This window comes from Micrasema longulum, unplaced genomic scaffold (genome assembly GCF_059751315.1).
Source record: "Micrasema longulum isolate JH-2025_06_02 unplaced genomic scaffold, ASM5975131v1 h1tg000485l, whole genome shotgun sequence".
NCBI classification, from domain to species: domain Eukaryota; kingdom Metazoa; phylum Arthropoda; class Insecta; order Trichoptera; family Brachycentridae; genus Micrasema; species Micrasema longulum.
Window position 1 is genome coordinate 82,825 of NW_028277682.1, and position 6,000 is coordinate 88,824.

Here is a 6,000-nt window from a genome sequence, read left to right on the forward strand (position 1 = left end):
TAATGGCACCGCTTTCCTTAGAAATCATAGCGTTCAGTATTCGTAAATTTTAAAACCACGTGTTTTAGAACTGAAAAAAGTACGAAAGATATTTTCCGAACATGTTGTACTTCAGTCTAAGATCCTTTTAGATTTTGCGATCAAGATCAATGTCAATGCTGGCATATAAGATCAAATTGGTTTAATTTATGCATCTCGCAATAAGGAAACATCGGAGGCAATCAGAAAATTAAATGGAATGAATTACGTCATGACAGTTGCAATTATAATTATTTTACCCGTACCTACATTATTTATTCTAGTTAGGATACTGCATTACAGTGAGGTTTTATGATATTTTTTTTTTTTTTTTTTTTCGTTAACGCCCATTTACAAAAAGTAAAAATGAAATACATGCTAACATACTAAATAATAAACATAGAATATACAGAAAAAAATGTGAAATTAGTTAAAAAGAATATGATAAAAAGTTTTACAAAGTAAAAAAAAAAAAAAAAACAATAATAACAAAGGTATGCAAGAAAAAACAGTAAACATAAAAACAAAAAATGCAAAGATATAAGCTTATGAAATAAATTCTGTAAAGCAAACAATATCTTTTTTTATACCAACTTCACTTCTTAACACTGTTTTATCTTTTGTTGCTTTATGTTGTATTTTTTAAATTTAATGTTGTTTATATACTTATATTTTGTGTAAACTTTCATGTATGTAAAAGCCTTATGGGCGTGAAAAAATAATAAAATAAAATAAAAAATAAAATAAATAAATAAAGTGTTATGGTAAGCAAGAAAGACATATTTAAGTTAAATTAATAAACAAGCAAGCATATATTATCACGAAAAAATAAGAAATAAAAATATGTATCTATGAAATGCTATAAATATTATGAAGTATTAGGTGTTAACATACGTTGTACCCATTTTTTTCTTCTTCTTCTATGGCGCTACAGCCCAAATTCTCCTTCTACCTCCAACTCCACCTGTCTTCAGCAGTCATTTTCCAATTTGCAGAAGCTGTGCTGCATCTTTTTTAACGTCTTCCAACCCTTAGTTAGATTTTCACGGTCAATGTGTTTCTTTTTCGGGTAATACCGTGTGTGTTAGATTTATTCCGACGTTTCGGCTACCATTGCAGGAGCCATCTTCAGGGTAAACTGAGTGTTTTGTATAAAAAAAAAGTGTTAATTTACTAGTAATTTGTACCGTGTCGCAGTCGGCAGTAGACACATTTCTATTAGTTTTTGTAGTGTGTAGTGCTGGGAACCATGTCGAGTTTAATTTAAGCCCGTCAGTCGTCTTTGTTTATGTTTTTTGGGTGTCTGCGTATTTCAATTGCCTCTTTTATTATTCGTGCACTGTATTCACTGGATTTATGAAAACTTTACGGTTCGAAGGCGAAGAAATGTCCGGTGTCTATTAAATGTTCCGCTATTGGAGATTTGTCAGAGCGTGTAAACTTGGGCACCCTGAAATCCAACACACACGGTATCACCCAAAAAAGAGACATATTGGCTTCCAACCCTTATTTTATCCGTTTTTTTACAAATTAAAAATTAGCACCAAAAGTGAAAAAAAAAATTAAAGGTTTATCCGTCATTCGAAAGAAAATTGTATGCACTACAAGTTATTGTGTTTGCTTTTACGCTAAATATATTATTTTATACAACAAGCCTAATGGAATGTAAAGTAGACGAAAGTAAGCATTTTTGTCACATCTTTTATTCGCGTTCAATCCAGTGAATAAAGCTGCCGAAGCTGCTCGCAATATTTACGCAGTATACATTACAGGTGACAGTTTTATTTAATTAAGTAGTTTTGCGTAGGGGTTCGAACCGTCAGTAGGGTCGCAGGGAGTCACATCTTGATGGAGGGTGTGATTCCATTAAATGCTGCGAAAGCCCCGTTGCATTCCACCGGCAACACCACTGACTAGTCCAACTCGTTAGTGTCCATGTCGCGAACCCCGGGAAATGGAATCACACTCATAACGGTGTGATCGCAGCAGATAACGAGAGGACGAAAGGCGAGTTTCTGGCGCCTCAAAACCAGAACCAACCAGCTAAGGGAAGGTAACCCCGACAGAAAAATCCACCGGAGAAGGCAACGGGAAACCATTCTGGTCAACTTTTCCCAGGAATCACTATGGCGAGTACATCCAACAAGCAGTTGTCCTGGCCTCGGAGTAGCGCAGGGCCGAGATGCTTTCGCTTTAGTGATCACCAGCGTCGGGAGAACCTGATAAGACCCCGCAAGAAGAAGTAGTTTTGCAATATTTGTCAGGAATGTGTTCTAATTTCATCAAACTTCATATAAAGGGCAGATAAATCTTCCAGGAGTCTGCCCTAACTTCAGAGATGTCTAAAACCAGGCAGTGGAACGAATCTCTAACGGTTACAAACATCCGGGTTCCCCTTTAGTGGCTCGTGCCGGAAGCGGAAGGAAGTTGTGCACACTCGCTACACACCCGCCCAGGAAGTAACGGCCGCTTCCAAACGCAACCCCTAAGTCCGTTAAAAATAGTTTTCAATATTGTGAGCATTGTTAACATTGCGGTAGAAAATATCAGCGTGTTAATTATTTAACAAAATATGTCCATTTTGGGGATAAATGAGACTCAAGTTGTGAGATTCGAGAGTCTTCTGTAGAAAATTGTTGCAGCGATTTTAGTTATTTTTTTATTTTATTTTATTTAACAATGAAGTTTGGAGTTTAAGTGATATTTAAAAAAGAAATAATAAACAAATTTATAAAAATAGAAGTTAGATTACAACAAGTCTTGCAACTACAGAGCGCATAGACGATTAGGATTCTAGTTCCTCGTCTCCAATTATGATATATAGGAGCTAGATTACAGCACGTCTTGCAGCTACAGAGCGTATGGAAAGTAATAAATCTAGCCTCTATTTACATTTTTTTAAATTGACATTGATGTTAAGAGTTTTAGCAATATTTAAAAAAACGAAATAAAAAACAAAGTTAGATTACAACAAGTCTTGCAGCTACTGAGCGCATAGACGGTTGGAATTCAAGACACCAAACACTAAATTGAGATATTTGATAGATGATAACATTTATCTATTGAAGTTAGATTACTAATCGTCTTGCAGCTACAAAGTGCACAGACGAATGAAATTCTAGCAACGTAAAATTATCAGTATATTATTTTAATTGGTTTAATTTATGACCTGATAAAGAGACGGGTACGTCTCGAAACCGGTAGACATAAAAATGTCGGTAAGTACAAGACAAAACTAAACAAAAGACTCAGACAACCTTTACGAAAGATGTTTAAAATATTACTGTTAACAGTAGAATGTGAATTTTAAAAGTAAAAATATTTTGTTAAATGTATGTAACCCGTAACCTAAGGGTTTATCAATGAGAAATTTAAATAAAAAAATAGTAAAAATACAAAAAAGGGAACTAGTTCGTGGATAAAAAATATTGTGATAAAAAACTTACCAACAAAATAATATTTTAAATAAACTTTTATATCAGTATTACTTTTAGAAATTTAATTTAATTAAATAAAATTTAAGTTCTCTGTTCTTGCCGTTCTCGTGGTGTAATGGTCAGCGCATTTGCCTACCAAGGGAGAGGTCTTGGGTTCGATTCCCGAGATGGTTGATATGGAATATTTATTTAAAGGGTTGTTTTCACACCAGTAGCTCAATCACAAGTAGCTATCGACGTACTTAAAAACATGCTAAGCATTTGAGCGATCACAATGAACAATAATGAACATGCTTAAGTTATCGCAGTCTTAAGTCAACGCGTGTGTAATCTCAGTCAACCCTCGTGTCGGTTTGTTTTTTGTTTTCCTCGTAAATAAATAAAGTTCATTGGCGAAAATTCGGCGTTTACTATAAAAAAAAAACAATACATTGCATTCGCAAAATAGTAAGGAGTATCTAATACAAAAAAGTGAAAATTAAATTACAATTACTATGGCGACTGCTTTCCTTGAGATTTGGCTTGCCAACCGCCGGCTAAATGCAATAGAGAGCATGATACATAATTAAAAATAGCAGTTTTGGAATATTTTCCATATTTACACCGGTGAAATTCAAATATGTGATTGCACAGCAGGATTATACATCGCGAAACGTAAATATTTTGACATTTAATATAAGGTGTTCACGGATGTTCCATTGTGATCGCGAATACGATAAACAACCGTGGTGAGAAATTGTTATCACGTCGTTTATTGGCATGTCGATAGTTATTTGTGATTCAGCTACATAATATTTCATAGACTGAAACGTAAGACTGATCATCTTCATGTAACAAAAATGATCAAGATACGCTGCGATTGGTGTACCAATGCAGTGCCCTATGCACCATTAGTTGCGGAAAGGGAATTATGATGATTACTTATTTATATAGTGGAGGGGGGTTGGGCACGGATCAATGAGTGGATCAAGCCAAATGGGTAAAATTTGTGCACTGTTTATGAAATTTGGATTTATTAGATTAATTACGTTTTTATTTTATTATTATGTTAACTTAGTTAAATAAATAATTTAAGGCATGTTTCACTTATTGTAAAATGTTTCTCTCGGCACGGGACATCCCAGTGAGGGAACATTATTCAGTATAAAAAAAGAATACAAACATTGTACAAGTCTCATTAAATATATTTTTTTTAAATTAAAACTACGTCACGTTCCTAAAAAAAAAAAAATTTTTTTAAAGAGACAGTTTTTATCGTTTTTCACAAACTTTGAGTCTATGGACTTGTGCCCCTTTTACATGGATCGATTCAATGAGGAACTTCAGCCCTACGGAAAATGGGACACAAGAAATGTTTTCTTGCGCGCGGTAAAAAATAGAGCATTAAATTGTATTGTAAAATTTCTTAAAAATGTACGATTTTTTTAAATATATTTGAATAAAAACGCACTACTTTGAATGAGGTCACTGGTTCATATGAACCATCCAATGATATGAGAGCTTTGAAGGATATCCGGTTTGGTCACCGTGAACGAACCAATCAAAAGAACTGTCATAGAATAACCCCTGACGTCACACGCGGAGTTATTTCAGAAATATGAAACTTTAAGAAATCATAGCTCTTATAATACGATATTTAAAAATAAAAAAAATTGGCTTAGTTTAATATTCTATTAACAAATAAAAAAAGAAAAAAAAGACACTGAACTTTATTGTGCATCTCGTTTATTTAGGGCAAGGGTCTATTATCCCCAGTCCGGAAACGCCAATGTTAATGTTTGTGGTTCCGGTTTACATTTGTAAATCCTAAAGCCGGATACACTGGGCCAGTATGAAAAGATACCCGAGATAATGAGTTCATTTTTACCACTTACGACACTAACCACATTGCGGAGGTATGGTTCTAACGCTCGGGTATCTGTCAAACAATATCGCGGTTAGTTGAATCACCGCGATAAACTAACCGAATATTTCAATTTGTTGCAACAGAGAGGGAAACCATTTTTAAAAAGGGAATATGTACAGGGCTTATGACCTGTCTTTGGCTGGTTTAAGTGGCCACTTTACCAATAGATCGAGGAATATCCATCTCCTCCCGAAAACTCTGCGACCTAGAGTATGCCGATGATCCGGTTACAATTGACGATTCAGTCAGGGGTCTTCAGACCACTGTAGATAGCCTAAATGGGTACTCTGCATGCGTGGGTTTAAAAATCAATATTGCAAAAACCCATGTACTATGCGACACTTCATGCTTTGGTACCCTGACTCTATCAAACCAAGTCGTCGAAGGGGTCGAGAGTTTCAAATACTTGGGAGTATATGTTACGGAAAATGGCAGCGTTCAAATAGAACTGGGAGTGCGGCTAGGAATAGCAGGCGCCACATTCAACAGTATAAAGGCTGTCTGGAGATCGGATATTTACTCAGTGAAAACCAAATGCCGCCTATTTAATGCCTGCATAACACATATTCTCCTCTACGGATGCGAATCGTGGCACCTCACTAGGGCCCAAACCCGCAAAATTCTAAGTTTTGAGAATAG